The following is a 24,347-nucleotide window of genomic DNA, read 5'->3' as shown; positions in this document are numbered from 1 at the left end:
ATTGATTGAAAAGAATAACAGCTTTCAAGGCCAATACTAGAGCTTTTGCAAATATTCACTGTGTCCTACCCCACCCTTCTGAGCACATCTGAAGGATAACTCTGTAAAGGAAACAGTACCAGTAGAATAACTTCATTCCCACGAATTTGCCTTTCAAACTGGGTAAGTGAGTTAGGAGTGAATTGATTCTGCTTCTATCTTTTTGGTCCACTTGCTTAAACTTATGGTCCTGCTGGCTGCAAAACGTAGTAACTTAAGCACTTTAACTAAAACGTGTGATTGCCTCTTTCATTTTCCCATATGCACTGTGGGAAAGCCCCATGATGTCAGCTGCAATAAGCCAAGGAATGATCAGAAGGACAGTTCTGTGGCTTGACAAGCTCCCCAGCCATGAGCCCCCCAGCACCACTGCCATTTCACACCCCATATTGTTTCCCTGTAATGGGCCTGCTTAAAATCAGAGCCTGCTTGCTACTTGGAGAAAATAACACTATGGGTCACTATTAGCTCTTAATAACCGAGGTTCAATAATTTCATGAGGTGTTTCCCTAAGTAGGGCCTAGTGGGAGTTAACAGGTACAGGTGAGAAGCATGAACCCCAGTTGAGACTTTCCAGTGGGAAACCTGGGTATCCAGGCCTCAGCCAAGCGCAGCAGAGCCCCTGTGTGCCTAGTAGGGAGGGTCAGGCCAGAGACAGGTAAGTCGCTGGGAGTGCAAGCCCTGCAGCAAACACTGCTCTGGCTCCCGAAGTCCACCCCTGCTCAGTACCACAGTGATGCTGGGCTGACCCCCACTATAGTCCAGGCTGTTTTCTAGAACACTCAAGAAATAAAGGTGGGGCTGCATTTCTCAAGGAGAATTGAGAAGGCAAAAAGTGCAGTGAGATCCTCACTCATTAAGTGTGTATTCCAGGTTTGCAGCCTCAGCCTTCAGGACAGAGCAGAAAGAAAACCCAAACTTCTAGCCATTCACTGGCCATGCTCCACCCACACCTCCTTAAACATTTCTGTATGTCTCCCTTCCCACAGCCCAGCCCCACACTCCTCATCCCTAAACCACATCCTCATACTCGGATGCATTTCTGTCTTCCTTTTTTTTTTCTTTTTCTTTCTTTTTGAGACAAGGTCTCACTCTGTTGCCCAGACAGGAGTGCAATGGCATGATCATGGCTCACAACAGCCTTGATCTCCTGGGCTCAAGCAAGCCTCCCACCTCAGCCTCCCAAGTAGCTGGGACCACAGGTGGTGCCACTGAGCCAGCTAATATTTTAAATTTTTTTGTAGAGATGGAGCTTTGCTGTGTTGCCCAGGCTGCTCTCAGACTCCTGGGCTCAAGTGATCCTCCTGCCTCGGCCTCCCAAAGTGCCGGCATTACAAGCATGAGCCACCACACCCGGCTGGGTTTCTGGTTTCTATCTTACTCACCACAGTCAACACGGCTGATGATCTGGGTAGGAGATCATCATCGGCCACTTTCAGGTGATTGAAGTTGAAGTTGTCTCACCTAGGTGGTATTTTTATTTTTTGTTTTACATTCTATTTTTGTTCCAATAGACCAATTGGGCATAAAAATTTTATAAACAGGCCGATTTACCTGGCTATTCTTTAACAGAATTTTCAATCATTCATAGCGATATGATCTGATTCACTTGTGTGATGAAAGCATTGATCACTGGAGTCATTACAGGAGGGGCATCAAGCTGTAGCTTTCATCCTCTCTAGTTATCAAGTTCTTATCAGATTTAAATGCCTGAAACAACAAGGGTATGCCCTTGGCTTTGTTTTTACTTCCTTTTGTGCTGCCCTCTTACACTCTGTGGCTGAGATCATCATGTTTCTAGCCAAGACGCTGCCAGGCCTTGCCCAGGGTGGCCCCTCCCGGCTCTCTGACTTCCTCTGTCGTGTTTGTGGACTCTTCTGTTGCAGACACACTGGCCTTCTTCTTGCCCTCACCCCCCGTGTTTCCCTAGCCCTGTCCTCTGGCCTCTATGTGCCACCTTCTGAGGAACACCTGTTACTTATTAGACACTCACCAGGGAACCGTGACCCACACATGGAGAGCTCTGACCTTCTGGACCCCAGCAAGCTTGTTCCTGCCTTAGGGCTCTGGTGCTGCTTCTACCCACTCCCCACCCCCGTGCCTGGAGTCCTTCCCCCACCTCCCAACTCCATGTTCACATCTCCGTCTCATGGCCGCTTGGCTCTGCCCCAAGTCAATCTCTTGTCCTTTGCAGTGCTTACCTTTTCTTCATGACACTTATTGGCACATGAAATTAAATATTCACCTGAGTATTTGTCATCTCGATTCCAGCCAAAAAATTTTTCTGTCTTCTTCACTGCTATGCCTCCAGCTCTTAGAACAGTGACATCTGTAGTGAATGCTTTAAATACATATATGGAATAAATACGTAAAAGAGGGCTGTGCTTTCCTCTCCACAGTGATTGATACCGTCCTTGATGGGAGCTTTTCTGGGAACAGAGGGGAGAACATTAGACCAGAGTCTTTAACCTTCTAAACCTATACCTCTTCTTGATAAACAAACCAACAAAAATCAAATTCATGTCCTTCTGCAGAGCATGGGTTTGGAGGAGAAAGGGTGGGGGGTGAAGTAGGGCCCCCATCAAAATCTCCAGGGGCAGGTGAGAATTTTTTATCACAAGGAGTCTTAAGTCCCAGCCCTTCAAATCATTTTCCGTAAATATTCCTTCCTTTTGGTAGGAGTAGGATAAGAGCCTGTGAGAAGGTTTCCGTTCATGGTAGCTTGTCTTTCCTAGTGTAAAATGAAAGACCCCTGGGTATTTATGGAGAGAGCCCACTGCACAGAGAAGCATAAATCCTTCCATGACCCAAGCTATATGTGCTAAACTTAGCCACACAAGAAGAATCACTTTCTCCACTACAGAAAATAGCAGCTCCCTATTTTAAATGTGCTTCTCATTGGCTGTAGGAGTAGCAGTGATTCATCTTCTATAGACCTGAGTTTTAGTTTTGTGAACTGATGTATGAAGGAAACCAGGTTTGGGCCTGTCCTGGGCTCCTTAGATCTCAGAGGCAAGAGACCATGCTGTCTACTTCTAATTCCAGTATTAACTGTGCATGGCAATGGTAGGAATGAAGAGAAAAGAGGAATATCAAGTATTATTGAATCCTTCAGTCCTGCAAACACCGAACACTTCTCTGTGCCGAACCCTGAGTGCAGGGCTGGCGGAAATCATGCTGCCCTGGAGGGGTTCACAGTCTAGCATGGAAACCTACACTCTTCATGTCAGTACCATGTGCTAAATCCTCAATTTCTGCACTGCTGCTTTACAGCGAGTCTCCAGGACCCAGTGCAAATGTACACGTTCTGCACAGACTGAAAAGAGGCTGAAAAGCCTGTTGTAATCTGTCTCCCTAAATGACCAAGGGATTGTATACAGTTCACATGTGCAATTACTTTCAACTCTACTGGTACGGTGTTGAGAACTAAACGTGCTAACAGTTCAGCTCACATTCGAACAAAGCTGATCAGATCAAAGGAGCTGGCACAATACTGCTCTGTGGTTTACCGGTGTATAGTGAAGCATTCTTAACATACATTCTTCAGTCTTAGGAAGGCTTCTAAAGGGGTGTCTGTGGTAAATATTTGGAGGCAGATTGGGCCAGCACAGAGTGAAGGAAGGTGTGGAGGGGGTTGGAGTGCAGGTCAGGTTGCACGGCAGCTTTCTCTTTCTATTTAGGCCCAGGACTTGGGTTTGAGTTTACTTGTATATAGTTTTTCTTTAGAGCCCTTGCCATTGTTGCAAATGTATATTTATAGGAGCACTTTGAAGGAAGGACTATGTTTTTCCCATGATTATATAACCAGTATCTGGCATATAATAAATACTCAGTAGATATTTGTTGAATAAATTAACTAAACAAATAGACTTTGTAAATTTTTTTCTGTCCCAGTCTTTTTGGAGCATGGATTCCACCAAATTATAGGCTTCGGAAGAGGTGTAAGGCAGACAGAGATTTCTCTGAAAAATCTGTTTTTAAAGAAACCTGGTCCTCTCTCCCTTCCTCCTTCCGCCTGATGTGCACCTGGGAGAGAAGCTTCGGATAGTCATATCTCAGTCACAATGAGGAGTCTCTTTACAGGTAGTGTCAAGTACGCTCTTACAATTTATTTTCTCCAAAAAAAAGCTAATTCAGGTCCTTTTGTATCCTTATCCTTCATTACCATTCCCAAGCTTTAGCTCACTTAAAATTATGCTTACTTAAGCTTTTAAATTCTTGTTGTAGAGTAGGCCCCAAAATTGAAAGCCACTTAAGTCCAGATGCCCATCCCAAACAGCTCCCCTCATCCTCCACCCTTCCTGAAGGTGCTCTTGGAGAGGAAGGAGGCAAGAAATGGAGCAGAAATGAGACACTTGTGTTGTTCTGTGCAGGGAGCCTTGACAAGAACCTGGAATCCTGGGCGCTAGGGTAGGAAGACATGACTCCCCGACCCCTGATGCCACTCAGGCAAAATGCATAAAGATCACCCCATATGAACTTCAACTTGGTGAATTCACAGCTCTCACAATAAAAACATTTTGTTTTACAATGGTCAGATCTGTGTTCTTGCTCGGATAGGAATTACAGCCAGGAATGGTGGCTCACGCTGGTAATTCCAACACTTTGGGAGGCCGAGGCAGGTGGATCACTTGAAGTCAGAAGTTCAAGACCAGCCTGGCCAATATGCTGAAACCCCATCTCTACTGAAAAATACAAAAATTAGCCGGGTGTGGTGGCGCACACCTGTAGTCCCAGCTATTCAGGAGACTGAGGTGGGAGGATTGCTTGAGCCCTGGAGGTGGAGGTTGCAGTGAGCTAGGGTTGCGCCAGTACACTCCAGCCTGGGTGACAGAGTGAAACCCTGTCTCAAAAAAAAAAAAAAAAGGAATTACAAAGGATGAGTTGTATGCAGTTTTTTGCCATTTTCTCATGGATGAAAAAATGTCATTCTGAATTTCAAAAGAGATTGCAGACCCGGCCAAGAAGAGGTTAATTCTGTGGTAGTCCTCTGCTCCTAAGCACCAAGTCACCCAGTGGCCCCAGCATCCTTTCTTTAGAAGGACTTTATTCCTGTGCCTGTTTAATGAGACCAAAGAGCTCCAAGGAGCCTCTTTCAATCAGGCAGACATAATCCTTGCCTTCATAGAAACTGATTTCTACCTTCCAGAAACGCATCACCAATGCAGGAAAACAGACAAATATATCCATGATTAGAGTGTAGTATTCTAAGTGCAATGAAAAAGACATGCACAAGATAATCTAAGGTCTATTTTACTTTTTATTTTTTATTTTTTTCCTTTGAGATGGAGTCTCACTCACTCTGTCGCCCAGGCTGGAGTGCAGTGGTGCAATCTCGGCTCACTGCAACCTCCACCTCCCGGATTCAAGCAATTCTCTTGTCTCAGCCTCCTGAGCAGCTGGGACTACAGGCACACACCACCACATCCAGCTAATATTTTTGTATTTTTAGTAGAGATGGGTTTTCACCGTGTTGGCCAGGCCGATCTCGAACTCTTGACCTCCAGTGATCCACCCACCTCGGCCTCCTAAAGTGCTGGGATTACAGGCGTGAGCCACTGCACCCAGCCTAGGGTCCATTTTCTTCTGCTTCCATCAAAAGCATGAGAGGAAGTCCTCTTCCAAAGATGGAGATCTTCAGACCACCATCTTTCTCCCTTTCTTTTCTCAGAGTGCAGAGGTACAATGAGAGAACTTGCAAGAGTCATGAAATATTAAGACATAAACTGTATTCAGATAGGTGGGTTCAGGTAGGTAAGTAAGAGATAAGCAAACAAATACTAGATCTTGGTTTACTAATTAATCAGGCCCTTAACAACCCATTTCTCCATTATATTCTCCATATAACCCACAATTACATGTGTAATACTTTGATGTTATTCAGTTCTCCCTTGCTGAACTCAGTTCTTCTCTTAAATTCCATATTAAAATTCCTTTTCTGCCCATTCCCAAACTCAGTGGCACTGATATCTTGTAGATGTTGGTATTCTTTTGAATACCTCTTTGTCAAGTTCTCATCTGGGGAAACTTTTTTCTACCAGGATGTATTGCTTTAGTGCTGTGTGCTTTCCTGAAGTTACTTGCTTACTTGTTCCTAGTAAGTCAACATACCCTTCTGGCTGGAGTCACTGCTCTGTGGTCTGTATCAAATCATTCCATCATCTCTTCAGTTTCTCTCTGCATCCAGATCACGATGTTGCTTAACACATCGCTGACGTCACTCAGAGTCTCACACGTGCGAGTCTTTGATAAACTCCATCTCCGACATCAACATTTATGCTTACAGACTCCCATTATGTTCTCATACCTACAAGCTTTGGTGAGAAAGCTTTGGGTAAGAAAATTTATATCCTATTTCCAGCACCTTGGCCTTTTATTTTTGCCCCGGAGCTGTTGATCTTGCTCTTTGCAGGAAGACTGAAGGGAAGGGGTCAGCCTGTTCTCATTAAGCATATCAATGCTGTTCCTGAGTGTAGAGACACAATGGCCCTTATGTGTCCTTTACTCTGCAAGCTCCAGGGCTCATATTAAATGCATGGTGGCCATTTATTGTATCTTCCAAACTGAGTGTGAAAAATGCACCATTTGCCAGGCATGGTGGCTCAGGCCTGTAATCCCAACACGTTGGGAAGCCAAGGTGGGTGGATCACTTGAGGTCAGGAGTTTAAGACCAGCCTGGCCAAAGTGGTGAAAATTTGTCTCTACTAAAAATACAAAAAAATTAGCCAGGCATGATGGTGAGTGCTTGTAATCCCAGTTACTTGGGAAGCTGAGGCAGGAGAATCACTTGAACCCCAAGGCAGAGGTTGCTGTGAGCCAAGATTGTGCCTGGGCAATCCAGCCTGGGCAACAGAGTGAATGAGATTCCATCTCAAAAAAAAAAAAAAAAAAGTACCATTAATAATTATACTGGGGGCCGGGCGCGGTGGCTCACACGTGTAATCCCAGCACTTTGGGAGGCCAAGGAGGGATGATCACCTGAGGTCAGGAGTTCGAGACCAGCCTGGTCAACATGGTGAAACCTCATCCCTACTAAAAATAGAAAAATTAGCCGGGCGTGGTGGCACAGGCCTGTGATTTCAACTACTAGGGAGGCTAAGGCAGGAGAATCACTTGAACCTAGGAGGCAGAGGTTATAATGAGCCAAGATCGAGCCACTGCACTCCAGCCTGGGCAACAGAGCAAGACTCTGTCTCAAAAAAAAATAATAATTATTATTATTATACTGGGATATATGGTAACCCTAGTTAAAATGACATTTTGAGTCTGGAATTGTGTTTAAGTCCTGGACCCTTGGGGAAACAATATTTTAATGCTCCTTGGGGTCTGGTGGTTTGGGCAGAGTAGCCTCTTATGAAGAATTATAGTGTGACTAAACAAGTATGATATGTTTAGCTCCATATTTTCCAGCATATTTTTAAGAGATAAATACAGATAACTCATTGCGATTATAATACTGCACCGTACACATACAATACTGGTTGGCAAGGAGGTACACAGAGCAAAGCAAAACTGCATTTTAACCCCCAAAGTTTCCTGAAAAAAAAAAAAAAAAAGTAGCCTGAAAAGTTGAAAATATTTCTTTCCACAAAATAAACTGGAATAATCCCTTCAATTATTTTAGATTCCTTTCAGATAGCCTTGCAGATGGTTCGCTGAAGTCATCATGCCAACGAAATTCGTTTGGCTCAAAAATTTAAATAGCCCTACCAAATTATGCATGTTTCTCTTCTAATAAAAAACTGAATGTCTTATTTCTATCTGCTAAGCTTATTCTCCTCTGCAGTTTGTGAACTGAACTACAGAAATAACTCCTTAGAGATGCACGCTTTTGTCCTCTATTACCCAATTCTGGAATCCCCAAATATAGTGTTATAACTGCTGACTTTTCTCATTTGCTTTTGCATGTATTCATGTTTTGTCTCTTTACACAAGCCTGCTACCCAAAATATCCAAAAGGCATTAAATGCTAATAGTATTGAATCCTAAAGGTGTTCTTTCTTCTACTAATTGCATGCATTCCTGTCAGTCTCTATGACCTCAGCTGAGTGGCAGATAAAGCCCAAATTAAAAATACTTCCCTCTTGGCAAGATACCTCGAACCCCAGTGGGCCGCTCAGTTGGAAAGCTGGGAAGTGGAGAGGCATGAGTCACTGTGCTCTCTCAGACATTTTTATTCAGAGTTGTTTAAGAAGATTTTTTTAAAAATCGAGCAATGGACCCCCAGAATGACCATTTCTCACTAAGTCATGAAATTTAATTTTTTCTTTTTCTTTTTTTTATTTTAGATGGAGTCTTGCTCTGTCACCCAGGCTGGTGTCTGGAGTGCAGTGGTGCAATCTCGGCTCACTGCAACCTCTGCCTTCAGGGTTTAAGCGATTCTCCTGCCTCAGCCTCCCGAGTAGCTGGGATTATAGGCACCCACCACCACACTGGCTAATTTTTGTATTTTTAATGGAAGCAAGGTTTCACCATGTTGTCCAGGCTGGTCTCGAACTCCTGACCTCACGTAGTCTGCCCGCCTCGGCCTCCAAAGTGCTGGGATTACAGGCGAGAGGCACCGCACCTGGTCAATTTTTTCTTTAATGTGGGAAACAGAATTGCCACCTCTCCCTGCAACACCCCAAAGGAAGCATGGTCTCTAGGCAAAGCCATTCTTGCCAGCCTCTGGGGTCCCTGGCCTGTGGCACTCAGCCCTTCCTGTGGGCCCCACAGAGCATCCTCCTAGGGGCTAGGATGTGGAGAAATGCAGTGAGGTGACTCAGCTGCTGTGTCCTTTCTGCTATCACTGCCGTCTTGTTTTACATTTTTTAAAGCATCTGTTCTTGGGTGCTTGTGGTCTTACAAAGCAGCCCTAATGTTCCCAATGGTATAATTGCCCAATACAGCCATGCCTGCTGCGCTGGGAACTGTCAAGATTAGAAGCCCTGCCTGTGAAGGGGAACTTGAGGAGGAATTTGTATCATGTAGGGTGCAGTAATCCCCAAGGAAAGTCTCTTTGCTAAAACCATGTGTGAGAAGTCTCCCTCTGGCGGCTGCTGAGGTGAGTTCACAGGGGAAAGAATGCATGTCAGCCGTAAGGGAGTCCGTGAAGCTGCAACTAAAATGTTTCCAGAAAATGGGGCATTTGGTTGCATCTTCGGGAAGAAAATAAGAAGCAATTCTTTTCTAGAATTAAAAAAAAGGTAACAAAAAAGAACGAAAAGCAAAGAAGAACACAGAGAATGTGTCCATATCTAGTGAACTTTCAAATAGCCCTCCGTCTTCTAAAAAGAAACAAGTCAACAACAGCCACTTGCTCTCCTCTGGACACACATCCCCCTCACACTCCTCCTTCTGCAGCAGCGATCAGGGTCACTACACTCTTGTGATTGAAGCAGTTCTGGGAATTTCTGTCCTCTATTTTCTGTGTCTGTCTAGTTCACTACCAGTCTCATTTATTTGTCCTTTATGCTGTTTCTTTATGATACTTCTCATGTTTTCTTGCCCTTCCTATTAATTTCTCCAACCTATGCATGGACAACTGCCCAACAGCATTTGGAGTAAATGTGATAAAATTCAGAGCACGTGAATCAAAGGCTGTCAGCTGGCAAGAAGTTCAGATCTTCCGTCAGGACAGCACCACATTCCATCCCAAGGACCAGCCATTTCCGGTGATCCTAAGACAAAGTCTTGACACCACTTCAAATATTCTGGAATTTGGAATTTGGAATTTGGGACCTCTAGTGCCATCATGTGCCTGGGTCCCCATCCTCCTTCCTAACCCTTGTTTTCCCTGAATGGCCTCATGACCTGTTGGCCCCATCAGGCTCCACATCTTAACCAGCTCTGGGTTGATCCTGCCTTCACAGAATGGAGAACACTCCAGAGACCCTTGCTTGCCTTTGTCCTAGCAAGTAAACTTTCATGTCTATTTCTAAGACAAAGTTCTCATCTTATACTCCTTTCTGGGACTTGGATCCCTGTCCTCTCTCTTCTCCCTCTGTCCCTTACTGCTTCCTGGATGAACTGCCTGTACCTGAGTGGCTGCAGGAGCGAGCCTGTCATTCTCCTCATCCCCACTGGTAAGGGCCCTGCCCCTGGGCTGCTCTGACTTTTCAGTTGTTACTTATTCCTCATCCAGCAGCTGTCTCCTTCCAGATCTGAGCCCTCTGGCTGCCCACAGAGATTTACTTAGTCTTCCAACTGTGTGATTTGCTAAGATGCCAGCTACCTTGTTGTATTTGATTACTTCTAAGATGATACATATAGGATCCCATAGCCTGCCTCGCTCCCCTGTCTCTCAAAGCCAGGGAAGGGTCTAGGAAGAAGCCCAGGATCCCAGAACGCGTGCATGCAGGAAGTCCATACCCCTGCCAGGCTCTTCCCTAGGGGGTCTGTTGCTGTCTCTCTTGGGAACTTGTCTATTGCCATCCCATAGGAAGGTGGCAATTTATGCTTCCTGGTTTTGATAACATTTCCCAAACATGTTTACTCCTGTGAAGCATATCCAATCGAGCACTATGAAGCACACCTGCTATTTTAGAATTCAAGGTAGCGGTCAGGAGCAGCTCATGCCTGTAATCTCAGCACTTTGGGAGGCCAAGGTGGGCAGATCAACTGAGGTCAGGAGTTCAAGACCAACCTAGCCAACATGGTAAAACCTCATCTCTGCGAAAAATACAAAAATTAGCCGGGCATGGTGGCAGACGCCTGTAATCCCAGCTACTTGGGAGGCTGAGGCAGGAGAATCGCTTGAACCCGGGAGGCAGAGGTTGCAGTGAGCTGAGATTGTGCCATTGCCCTCCAGCATGGGGGACAAGAATGAGACTCTGTCTCAAAAGTAAATAAATAATTAAATTAAAGGTAGTCTCAGGGTACTCATACATAGAGAGTAACATAAATGTATACATCTGAACTTTACCCTGACATCTGGGCACACATTTGAAATCTTAAACAGTCACTTCAAGAACTCCATATGTCTCTCTGTCTCTCACATACACAGAGCCCCTCCTATGACTCTCCTCACTCTTGACTCTTGAAGTCATCTTGTGTTATCCTTCTCTATGTCCATCTGCCAGATCTCAGCTGAATTATCTCAATTCCTCCTAGAGAAACGGTCCCTCTTTGCTCTGAACCCAAAATATACCAACCCAACTTCAGATGGTATCTTCTCTCTTCTTCATCACCCAAAGTCCAAACAGTCTCCTGGACTCAGCCTACAGAGCTTCTCTGCACCAACCCCTTCTCTACTTTAGACCCAAATGGCCTCCTTGGCCATTTTCTCTGCTTCTTTAGCTGAAACCACAGATTCTTCAACAACTTCTAGTCTCTCAGATTCCCCAGTTCAACTAGCTGGCACCAAATTTACCACATAAGCATGTGTCAAATCCTTCTGCTTTGCCCGGCTTTTTTCTTTGATGTTGCAGCACTGTCATTCTCCTAATCACATATTATTATTTTAACGTTCTTCAGCAACTAGGATTCTCAATGATTTGTAGGGAGGGACATGATTGCTTCTGGAGGCCCCAACACACGGCCATTGCTTTCCCTTCTCACCCTTAACGGAAACACCACACACAGACACCACAGAATGAAGAATAACTGAAGGAGGCCTTCACCCTGGATCAGGACTGGTCGGTTATTTCTTCTTGAGTCATGTGGCATTTGGCTCCTCTGATGAGATCATTAGTACACTTAAAAAGCCATCATCAGGCCAGGTGCTGTGGATCACACCTATAGTTCCAGCATTTTGGGATGACGAGGCTGGAAGATCATTTGAGGCCAGGAATTCAAGACGAGCCTGGGCAACATAGCACAACCCCATCTCAACAAAAAATTTAAAACTTAGCCTGGCATGGCAGTGTGCACTCCTGTAGTCTACTAAGGAGGTTGAGGCAGGAGGATTGCTTAAGCCCAGGAGATCAAGGCTGCAGTAAGCTATGATCACACCACCACATTCCAGCCCAGGCAACAAAGTCAGCCAGGCGCGGTGGCTCACACCTGTGGGAGCCACTTTGGGAGGCCAAGGTGGGTGGATCACAAGGTCAGGAGATCAAGACCATCCTGGCTAACACAGTGAAACCCCATCTCTACTAAAAGTATAAAACATTAGCCAGGCGTGGTGTTGGGCGCCTGCAGTCCCAACTACTTGGGAGGCTGAGGCAGGAGAATGGCGTGAACCTGGGAGGCAGAGTTTGCAGTGAGCCAAGATTGCACTGCTGCACACCAGCCTAGGCAACAGAGCAAGACTCTGTCTCAAAAAATAATAATAATAATTTAAAAATAATAAAAATAAAATGCCAGGTGGCTGGCAAGATGGCTGAATAGGAACAGCCCCAGTATGTAGCTCCCAGTGAGATCAACACAGAAGGCAGGTGATTTCTGCATTTCCAGTTGAGGTACCCAGCTCATCTCATTGGGACTGGTTAGACAGTGGGTGCAGCCCACCGAGGGCAAGCTGAAGCTGAGTGGGATGTCGCCTCACTCAGGAAGTACAAAGGGTTGGGGAACTTCCTCCCTTAGCCAAGGGAAGCTTTGAGGGACTGTGCTTTGAGGAACAATGCATTCCAGCCCAGATACTACACTTTTCCCATGGTCTTCACAACCCGCAGACCAGGAGATTCCCTTGGGTGCCTACACCACCAGGGCCCTGGGTTTCAAGCACAAAACTGGGCAGCTATTTGGACAGACACCAAGCTAGCTGCACGAGGTTTTTTTTCATACCCCAGTGGTGCCTGGAACACCAGCGGGACAGAACCGTTCACTACTCTGGAAAAGGGGCTGACGCCAGGGAGCCAAGTGGTCCAGCTCAGCAGATCCCATCCCCACAGAGCCCAGCAAGCTAAGATCCACTGACTTGAAATTCTCGATGCCAGCACAGTAGCCTGAAGTCGACCTGGGACACTTGCGCTTGGTCAGGGCAAGGGGGTCCACCATTACTGAGGCTTGAGTAGGCAGTTTTCCCTTCACAGTGTAACAAAGCCATGGGGAAGTTCAAACTGCAGCTCTGCAAAGCCACTGTAGCCAGACTGCCTCTCTAGCTTCCTCCTCTCTGGGCAGATCAACTCTGAAAGAAAGGCGGCAGCCCCAGTCAGGGACTTATAAATAAAACTCCCATCTCCCTGGGACAGAGCACCTGGGGGAAGGGACGGCTGTGGGCACAGCTTCAGCAGACTTAAACATTTCTGCTTGCCAGCTCTAAAGAGAGCAGTGGATCTCCCAGCACAACACTCGAGCTCTGCTAAGGGACACACTGCCCTCTCAAGTGGGTCCCTGACCCCTGTGCCTCATAACTGGGAGATACCTCCCAGCAGGAGTCGACATAAACCAATACAGGAGAGCTCTGGCTGTCATCTGGCAGATGCCACTCTGGGATGAAGCTTCCAGAGGAAGGAACAGCAATCTTTGCTGTTCTGCAGCCTCCGCTGGTGATACCCAGGCAAACAGGGTCTGGAGCGGACCTCCAGCAAACTCCAGCAGATCTGCAGCAGAGGGGCAGGTTAGAAGGAAAACTAACAAACAGAAAGGAATAGCATCAACATCAACCAAAAGGAGGTCCACACAAAAACCCCATCCGAAGGTCACCAACATCAAAGACCAAAAGTAGATAAATCCATGAAGATGAGGAAAAACCAGTGCAAAAAGGCTGAAAATTCCAAAAACCAGAATGCCTCTTCTCCTCCAAAGGATCACAACACCTTGCCAGCAAGGGAACAAAACTGGATGGAGAATGAGTTTGATGAATTGACACAAGTAGGCTTCAGAAGGTGGGTAATAACAAACTCCTCTGAGCTAAAGGAGCATGTTCTAACCCAATGCAAGGAAGCTGAGAACCTTGAAAAAAGGTTAGAGGAATCGATAACTAGAATAACCAGTTTAGAGAAGAACATAAATGACCTGATGGAGCTGAGAAACACAGCACGAGAACTTCGTGAAGCACACACAAGTGTCAATAGCTGAACTGATCAAGCAGAAGAAAGGATATCAGAGACTGAAGATCAACTTAATGAAATAAAGCGTGAAGACAAGATTAGAGAAAAAAGATGAAAAGGAATGAACAAAGCCTCCAAGAAATATGGGACTATGTGAAAAGGCCAAACCTATGTTTGATTGGTGTACCTGAAAGTGATGAGGAGAATGGCACCAAGTTGGAAAACACTCTTCAGGGTATTACCCAGGAGAACTTCCCCAACCTAACAAGACAGGCCAACATTCAAATTCAGGAAATACAGAGAACACCACAAAGATACTCCTCAAGAAGAGCAACCCCAAGACAAATAATCACCAGATTCACCAAGGTTGAAATGAAGGAAAAAATGTTAAGGCAGCCAGAGAGAAAGGCCAGGTTACCCACAAAGGGAAGCCCATCAGACTAAAAGCAGATCTCTCTGCAGAAACCCTACAAGCCAGAAGAGAGTGAGGGGCTATTATTCAACATTCTTAAAGGAATTTTCAACCCAGAATTTCATATCCAGCCAAACTAAGCTTCATAAGCGAAGAAGAAATAAAATCCTTTACAGACAAGCAAATGCTAAGAGATTTTTGTCACTACCAGGCTTGCCTTTCAAGGGCTCCTGAAGGAAGCACTAAAGATGGAAAGGAAAAACTGGTACCAGCCACTGCAAAAAGTTATCAATTGTAAAGACCATTGACACTATGAAGAAACTGCATCAACTAATGGTCAAAATAACCAGCTAGCATCATAATGACAGGATCAAATTCACACATAACAATATTAACCTTAAATGTAAACGGGCTAAATGACCCAATTAAAAGGCACAGAGTGGCAAATTGGATAAAGAGTCAAGGCCCATCCATGTGCTGTATTCAGGAGACCCATCTCACGTGCAAAGACACACATAGGCTCAAAATAAAGGGATAAGGCTGGACACAGTGGCTCACACCTATAATCCCAGCACTTTGGGAGGCCGAGGCGGGCGGATCACCTGAGGTCCGGAGTTCGAGACCAGCCTGACCAACATAGAGAAACCCCATCTCTACTAAAAATACAAAATTAGCCAGGCGTGGTGGCGCATGCCTGTAATCCCAGCTACTCCAGGAGGCTGAGGCAGGAGAATGGCTTGAACCCGGGAGGCGGAGGTTGCTGTAAGCCAAGATCGCATCATTGCACTCCAGCATGGGCAATAAGAGCGAAACTCCGTCTCAAAAAAATAAAAAATAAAGGGATGGAGGAATATTTACCAAGCAAATGGAAAGAAGAAAACAGCAGGGGTTGCAATCCTAGTCTCTGATAAAACAGACTTTAAACCAACAAAGATCAAAAAAGACAAGAAGGGCATTACATAATGGTTAAGGGGTCAATGCAACAAGAAGAGCTAACTATCCTAAATATATATGCATCCAATACAGGAGCACCCAGATTCATAAAGCAAGTTCTTAGAGACCTACAAAGAGACTTAGATTCCCACACAATAATAGTGGGAGACTTTAACACCTCTCTGTCAGTATTAGACAGATCAACAAGACAGAAAATTAACAAGGAAATTCAGGACTTGGTCTATTAGGACCAAGTGGACCTAATAGACATCTACAGAACTCTCCACTCCAAATCAACAGAACAGAAGAATATACATTCTTCTCAGCACCACATTGCACTTACTCTAAATTTGACCACATAATTGGTAGTAAAACACTCCTCAGCAAGTGCAAAATAACAGAAATCATAACAGTCTCTTAGAGCACAGTGGAATTAAATTAGAACTCAGGATTAAGAAAGTCACTCAAAACCACACAACTGCATGGAAACTGAACAACCTGCTCCTGAATGACTATTGAGTAAATAATGAAATTAAGGCAGAAATAAATAAGTTATCTGAAGCCAGTGAGAACAAAGACATAATGTACGAAAATCTCTGGGACACAGCTAAAGCAGTGTTTACAGGGAAATTTATAGCACTAAATACCCAGAGGAGAAAGCGGGAAAGATGTAAAATCGACACCCTAACATCACAATTAAAAGAACTAGAGAAACAAGAGCAAACAAATGCAAAAGCTAGCAGAATACAAGAAATAACTAAGATCAGAGCAGAACTGATGAAGGAGATAGAGACACAAAAAAACCTTCAAAAAAATCAGTGAATCCAGGAGCTGGTTTTTTTGAAAAGATTAACAAAATCGACCACTAGCCAGACTAATAAAGAAGAAAAGAGAGAAGAATCAAATAGACACAATAAAAACATGATAAAGGGGATGTCACCACTGATCCCACAGAAATACAAACTACCGTCAGAGAATGCTATACACACATCTATGCAAATAAACTAGAAAATCTAGAAGAAGCTGATAAATTCCTGGACACATACACCCTCCCAAGACTAAACCAGGAAGAAGTCGAATCCCTGAATAGACCAATAACAAGTTCTGAAATTGAGGCAGTAATTAATAGCCTACCAACCAAAAAAAGTACAGGACCAGATGGATTCACAGCCAAATTCTACCAGAGGTACAAAGAGGAGCTGGTACCATTTCTTCTGAAACTATTCCAAACAATACAAAAAGAGGGACTCCTCCCTAACTCATTTTATGAGGCCAGCATCATCCTGGTACCAAAAACCTGGCAGAGACACAACAAAAAAAGAAAATTTCAGGCCAATATCCCTGGTGAACATCAATGTGAAAATCCTCAATAAAATACTGACAAACCGAATCAAGCATCACTTCAAAAAGCTTATCCACCACGATCAAGTCAGCTTCATCCCTGGGATGCAAGGCTGGTTCAGCATACGCAAATGAATAAACGTAATCCATCACATAAATAGAACCAATGACAAAAACCACATGATTATCTCAACAGAGGCAGAAAAGACCTTTGGTAAAATTCAACATCCCTTCACACTAAAAACTCTCAATAAACTATGTATTGATGAAATGTATCTCAAAATAATAAGAGCTATTTAATAAAGCATATTCAAATAGGAAGAGGGGAAGTCAAATTGTCTCTGTCTGCAGATAACATGATTATATATTTAGAAAACCCCATCGTCTCAGCCCAAACTCTCGTTAAGCTGATAAGCAATTTCAGCAAAGACTCAGGATACAAAACCAATGTGCAAAAATCACAAGCATTCCCGTACACCAATAACAGACAAACAGAGAGCCAAATCATGAGTGAACTCCCATTCGCAATTTCTACAAACAGAATAAAATACCTAGGAATACAACTTACAAGGGACATGAAGGACCTCTTGAAGGAGAACTACAAACCACTGCTCAAGGAAATAAGAAAGGATACGAACAAATGGAAAAACATTCTACACTCATGGATAGGAAGAATCAATATCATGAAAATGGTCATACTGCCCTAAGTAATTTATAGATTAAATGCTGTCCCCATCAAGCTACCGCTGACTTTCTTCACAGAATTAGAAAAAACTATTTTAAATTTCATATGGAACCAAAACAGAGCCCATATAGCCAAGACAATTCTAAGCAAAAAGAACAAAGCTGGAGGCATCATGCTACCTGACTTCAAACTATACTACAAGGCTACAGTAACCAAAACAGCATGGTACTTGTACCAAAACAGATATATAAACCAATGGAACACAACAGAAGCCTCAGAAATAATGCCACACATGTACAACCATCTGATCTTTGGCAAACCTGACAAAAACAAGCAATGGGGAAAGGATTCCCTATTTAATAAATGGTGTTGGGAAAACTGGCTAGCCATATGCAGAGAACTGAAACTGGACCCCTTCCTTACACCTTATACAAAAATTAACTTAAGATGGATTAAAGACTTAAGACCTAAAACCGTAAAAACTCTAGAAGAAAACCTAGGCAGCACCATTCAGGACATAGGCATGGGCAAAGACTTCATGACTAAAACTACCAAAAGCAGGCCGGGCATGGTGGCTCATGCCTGTAATCCCAGCACTTTGGTAGGCCAAGATGGGTGGATCATGAGGTCAGGAGATCGAGACCATCCTGGCTAACACAGTGAAACCCCATCTCTAGTAAAAAAAATACAAAAAAAATTAGCCAGGCATGATGGTGGGCACCTGTAGTCCCAGCTACTCCGGAGGCTGAGGCAGAAGAATGGCATGAACCCGGGAGGTGGAGCTTGCAGTGAACCAAGATCGTACCACTGCACTCCAGCCTGGGCAACAGAACAAGACTCCATCTCAAATTAAAAAAAAAAAAAAAAAAAAAAAAGGGACAAAAGCCAAAATTGACAAATGGAGTCTACTTAAACTAAAAGAGCTTCTGCACAGCAAAAGAAACTGTCATCAGAGTGAGCAGACAACCTACAGAATGGAAGAAAATGTTTGCAATCTATCCATCTGACAAAGGGCTAATATCCAGAATCTACAAGGAACTTAAGCAAATTTACAAGAAAAAAACAACCTCATCAAAAAGTGGGCGAAGGATATGAACAGACACTTCTCAAAAGAAGACATTTATGCAGCCAGCAAACATATGAAAAAAAATGCTCATCATCACTTGTCATTAGAGGAATGCAAATCAAAACCACAGTGAGATACCAACTCACACCAGTTAGAATGGTGATCATTAAAAAGTCAGGAAACAACACATGCTGGAGAGGATGTGGAGAAACAGAAACACTTTTACACTGTTAGTGGGAGTGTAAATTAGTTCAACCATTTTGGAAGACAGTGTGGCGATTCCTCAAGGATCTAGAACCAGAAATACCATTTGACCCAGCCATCCCATTTCTGGGTATATACACAAAGGATCATAAATCATTCTACTATAAAGATACATGCACATGTATGTTTCCTGCAGCACTATTCACAATAGCAAAGACTTGGAACCAACCCAAATGCCCATCAATGATAGACTGGATAAAGAAAATGTGGCACATATATACCATGGAATACTATGCAGCCATAAAAAAGGATGCGTTTATGTCCTCTGCAGGGACACAGATGAAGCTGGACACCATCATTCTCAGCAAACTAACACAGGAACAGAAAACCAAACAACACATTTTCTCACTCATAAAAGGGAGTTGAACAATGAGAACACATGGACACAGGGAGGGGAACATCACACACCCCACCTGTTGAGGGATGGGGGCTAGGGGAGGGATAGCATTAGGAGAAATACCTAATGTAGACAATGCATTGATGGGTGCAGCAAACTACCATGGCACATGGATACCTATGTAACAAACCTGCACGTTCTGCACATGTATCCCAGAACTTAAACTATAATTTTTTTTAAATGCCATCATCAGCTTACATCAGCCACTGATTCAGACAGTGCAACACCAGACACTGATCATAACACTGAGATGCTAAGACTAAATGCTCACCTAGCAGCTTCCTAGCCCAATATGGATTCCCTTTTGTCCTTTTCAATAAACCGATTTTCAGCAGAGAATAATACTTCCACTTTAAATGTATTGGGGTAGTCTTACTTCAGCTGTGAAATCATAGAGGATTTATGGTCCTGAGTATAATTATATGCCAAATTGCACTGAGTCAATTACCCCTGGATGTGTGAGTTTCTCTTTTCTTTTTAATCATCTTCAGCAGGAAGCTGTACCGCTAATCTGACTGGCACACATCTCTGCAGTGATTGCCTTCATATTAAAATCGGTTTTCTAACATATTTCTGCCCATGCAGTATAATTAAATATTTTGCATTTCTTCTACATGCAGATTAGTGTACATGGAAGGAGAAAATCAGATGTTAGAAGATACAGTTTGCGGCCAGACACTGTGGTTCATGCCTGTAATCCCAGAACTTTGGGAGGCTGGCAGGCTGAGGTGGAAGAATGACTTGAACCTAAGAGTTCAAGCCCAGCCTGAGCAACATAGGGAGACCCTCATCTCTACCCAAAAAAATAAATAAATAAATAAGCAGGACATGGTAGTACACACCTGAAGTCCCAGCTACTCAAGAGGCTGAGGCAGGAGGATCGCTTGAGCCCAGGAGTTTGAGGCTGCAGTAGTTATGATGGCACCACTGTACTCCAGCCTGAGCGACATAGACTCTGTCTCTGAAAAAGAAAAAAGAAAATAGAGTTTGCCTCACGTTTGTTCCTTGACATTAGCAGTGCAAAGAAATGTATTGGCTTTTATACTGAGAAAGCCAGAATACCTTAAGCCAAGAGTTAAAGAGCTTTCAGTGATCCAGGGTGCCAGCTTCATGATGGTCGTGCTGCATGGCTTTCATCCGCATGAGCAGAGCCTTGAAGCTCCAAGTCCAGAATTACTAACCTAGGTCCTAGCTCTGTGTTGCTATCAGGCCCACCTCATTTGCTAATTCTGGAACACTAGAGAAGTTGTTTGAATTTCCAGGGACACAGCTTCTTGATTTCCTAATGTAGAAGGAGAAAAGTTAGTAACAGAGGTTGTTTCAGGAGGATAATTCTAAGATAATATCCCTCTCCCGAGGAGTATATGTGAACTCAGTAACAGGAGAGTGCTTTGAATCTTTAAAGTACCGAGTAGTTAGCAAACAGTTGCCATATGCAGATCTCAGTCAGACCTGACCATTTGGCCCTCGCTTGTAGAAACCGGGTTAACTTCCCAAGATCTGAACCACTGCCAGTGTAAATAAATGGGAAGAGGTACTGAGCGACCTTGAAGAGGTTATGCCTCCCCATCCTGCTGTAAAATGGGAGTGAAGGTAGGCCATTGTGTACATTGTCACAAGACACTCTGATGCCTGGTAAAAGGATAAACTACTAATTGAAATGATAAAATTACATTTGAACTCTGGAGACCATGAGAACTTTATAATTGACTCATAATGTGCTTTGGCTGCACATACACAGCTATTAATGGTTTGTAGAGGGGAAAGTCCATTTCATTTTGTATTAACAATAAAAACATGCCAAAAAATACACATAATGGAAATGATTACTTCTTTCCTCTGGTAAGAGGCACTTAACCTTTGATCCTGTGCTAAGTTACATGACCAGAGGTAGCTTACCAGCGATCAGGAATTTGTTTCCCTTGGTATTGTTTTGATGATATGTTAAAATAATGAGTCAATTTTTCAGAGCCCTCCTAAGGATAGCTCATTCTTGATTAAGGTGAACTAAAGAAAACATTGACTTAAGCAAATACAGAGAAAAATACAAACCACCATTACACAGATTCAAAATTTTCTATTTTTCCTTCCTTACATGAAATATTAAATGAACTAATTCCTTAACCCTTTTTTATTTTTTATTTTTCTGAGACAGGATCTTGCTCTGCCACCCAGACAGGAATGCAGTGGCATGATCTCGGCTCACTGTAACCTCCACCTCCCAGGCTCAAGCAGTCTGCCCATCTCAGCCTCCCAAATACCTGGTACTACAGGTGCATGCCCACAACCACTCCCAGCTAACTTTTTTTTTTTCTGTAGAGATGGCTTTTCACCATGTTGCCTAGGCTGTTCTTAAGCTCCTGGGCTCAAGTGATCCTCCTGCCCTGGCCTCCCAAAGTGTTGGGATTACAGGTGTGAGCCACTGTGCCCAGCCTCCTCAATCCTTTTTTTAAAATGGTGGAATTACAAAGGACTTATTTTGTTTTTCTTTTAGGCTTGTATTTATCTTTATATTGTTACAATAACATATGTAAATACAGGCCCATAAATGTAAAGATATAATAAAGAAGCTTACTTGCTGGAAGTCATACACATGTTCATTTAACTTTTCTGAGTAATTTTTTTTTTTTTTTTTTTTTGAGACAGAGTCTTGCTCTGTCACCCAGGCTGGAATACAGTGGCACAGTGTTGGCTCACTGCAACCTCCATCTCCCGGGTTCAAGGGATTCTTCTGCCTCAGCCTCCCCAGTAGCTGGAATTACAGGTGTACACCAGCATGCAGTGGAGATGAGATTTTGCAATGTTGGCCAGGCTGGTCTCGAACTCCTAACCTCAGGTGATCCACCTGCCTCTGCCACCCAACATGCTGGGATTACAGACATGACCGCCTGCGCCTAGCCTTTTTCTGAGTAATTTATGTTCATCCTACTTATGATTTTTCGAATTAGCATATCAACTATGGAAATCATCTGGCCTGAGAAAAAAAGGGAGTCAGACCCCTTTGTCAGGAATGGTCTTTATGTGGGTGCTTTTGAGTGTCTCCACTAAACCAGACCCTTATATACACCTTCCACCTGTACCAAATACTGTTTTGCATGGCATGCCGATACTGTACCATTTTCCAAAGCTGTATTTATTTCTTCAGCACATGATAAGAAGCCAGCCACTGCCAGCATGTCTGAATCATAAGTCTTGGCCTCAGTGACTAGCAGCATGAGATGTAGAGCCTAATTCTGTTGATGGTGGTGAAAAAGACTAATAAATTAGGAAGCTAGAGGAAAAAACTACAGTATATGAAAACAAAAAAAAAAAGAATAGACATTATAAGGAATTCTCCTTTAAAGAAATACTTGAGGAAGAAATAGGGAAGCAAAAAGAGTAATCACTTCCTTTCTTTATTCCTTTTTAAAAGTTACTCTCTTCTCTAAATGTGTTATTTCAACCTGTACTTCCTCTGGGCACTTTCATCACTTTATTGCTCTAGCAGGTGATTCCAGGCCAGTCTGAGGTCTTGGGGCTTCAGAAGCAATCAAGCCCTTTGGAAATCCCCAAAGGCTTTTTCAGGAGCTAAAACAAGGCAAGAAAAATATCTCCTTCCTTGGTATTGTTTAAAAATACTCTTGCCTGGCCCAGCGCAGTGGCTCATGCCTGTAATCCCAGCACTTTGGGAAGCCGAGGCAGGCAGATCACAAGGTCAGGAGATCGAGACCATCCTGGCTAACACGATGAAACCCCGTCTCTACTAAGAATACAAAAAATTAGCCAGGCGTGGTGGCAGGCACCTGTAGACCCAGCTACTTGGGAGGCTGAGGCAGGAGAATGGCATGAACCCGGGAGGCAGAGCTTGCAGTGAGCCGAGATGGTGCCACTGCACTCCAGCCTGGCGGACAGAGCGAGACTCCATCTCAAAAACAAAAAAAAAAATACCCTTGCCCTGGATTGGTGGCTCACACCTGTAATTTCAACACTTTGAGAGGCCATGGGGGACAGATCGATTGAGCCCAGGAATTTGAGACTAGCCTGAGCAACATGGCAAGACCCCAACTCTACAAAAAATACAAAAATTAGCCGGGTTTCATGACACACGCCTGTAGTCCCAACTACTTGGAAGACTGAAGTGGGAGGATCACTTGAGCCTAGGAGTTGAAGTCCACAGTGAGCCTTGACTGCACCACTGCACTCCAGCTAGGGAAACAGAGTGAAACACTGTCCAAAAAAAAAAAACCCTCACCCAGCCCGCAGTGTACTGTTAATAATCCTAAAGTTCAGAAATGCTCAACAATGCTTAGGAATTCCACAAAAAAAAATGGGAATCAAGGGGGAGGCTTGTCGGCCTTTCCAAACTGTATGCCAGGATTTTATGAGGTGTTCTAGAAATAAATTTGAAAACAATAAAAGTATATCTTACCCTAGTTACATGTTGTAAACCTCTTAAAAAATCACAGTGCTTTTTAACATATCGAGGACTCTAAGAAACCCTACAATCAAGAAACCTCTTTAATTCTAATTGATCCAGAATTTTCCAAATTTACAGCAAAACTTTTTTTTTTTTTTCTCAAGACGTGCTTTTATCTCTCTCAGAACTGGTCTTCCAAGGCATACAATTTGGGAGATACTTGAACAACAATTATGACACAGTGGCCTGGTTATATTTGTATGGGTCCTAGTCCTGGACACATGGAAATACACCTTTAAATCCATCATTCATGTTCTGATTTGCTGAGGTGGGTAGCAGTTCTCAATACGTATCAGCTTCCCACTGAAATGGCTGATTACCTTCTCTTCTTGATGATATTTAGAGAAGGGAAAAGATAGGTCAGCTTTAAAAAAAGGGATACAATGATACCATTTGTCTGATATATACAAGGCCAGAGATTATTTTTCAGACATTCCCAGTGTCACCAAAACGAGGGCAACCTGACCCTGGGTGATGGGGTATCTAAAATTACATTCCTGAAACCCATTAACGGTCAAACAGAGAGGAGAGTTGATTTGGCAGCCAGGTTTTTCACTTTGTTGCTCTAGCTGATGAAAAGGTTTGTTGTTTGAGGTCAGTAATTACAGTCTGAGGTTTAGGAGTCCTTTGGTTTTAACACAAGCAGAGATAAATGACTAAATTCTTCCAGAAACCACAGATCCTGCATTGCAAATAATACAATAAATAATACAAAGAATCTTCAAATATTATTTTTTAACTTAGTAAATGTTCATTCAGCGCTTTAGTGTGCAAAATATTGTGCCTAGAGGAGACAGAGCTCAGGGGTAGGACCTCATGGTCTTTTTAGAGAAGCAGACAC

At 43.6% G+C, this 24,347-nt stretch overlaps 1 protein-coding gene and 1 long non-coding RNA gene across 13 annotated transcripts in view; one reads left to right on the top strand and one right to left on the bottom strand.

Annotated features, from left to right (window-relative positions):
* The window catches only part of DLGAP1 (DLG associated protein 1), a 968,455-nt gene that overhangs the window by 756,267 nt on the left and 187,841 nt on the right, over positions 1-24,347 (top strand). The window lies entirely within an intron of this gene.
* LOC144336420 (uncharacterized) lies at positions 5,477-20,604 on the bottom strand. Its single transcript, XR_013408212.1, has 3 exons — positions 20,113-20,604; positions 19,893-20,011; positions 5,477-6,353 (listed from the first exon to the last, which is right to left on the bottom strand). It is a non-coding gene; the product is annotated as an uncharacterized LOC144336420 (long non-coding RNA).

The sequence above is a fragment of the Macaca mulatta genome, chromosome 18 (assembly GCF_049350105.2).
Source record: "Macaca mulatta isolate MMU2019108-1 chromosome 18, T2T-MMU8v2.0, whole genome shotgun sequence".
Lineage (NCBI taxonomy): Eukaryota > Metazoa > Chordata > Mammalia > Primates > Cercopithecidae > Macaca > Macaca mulatta.
This window is presented reverse-complemented; position numbering and strand designations above follow the sequence as displayed.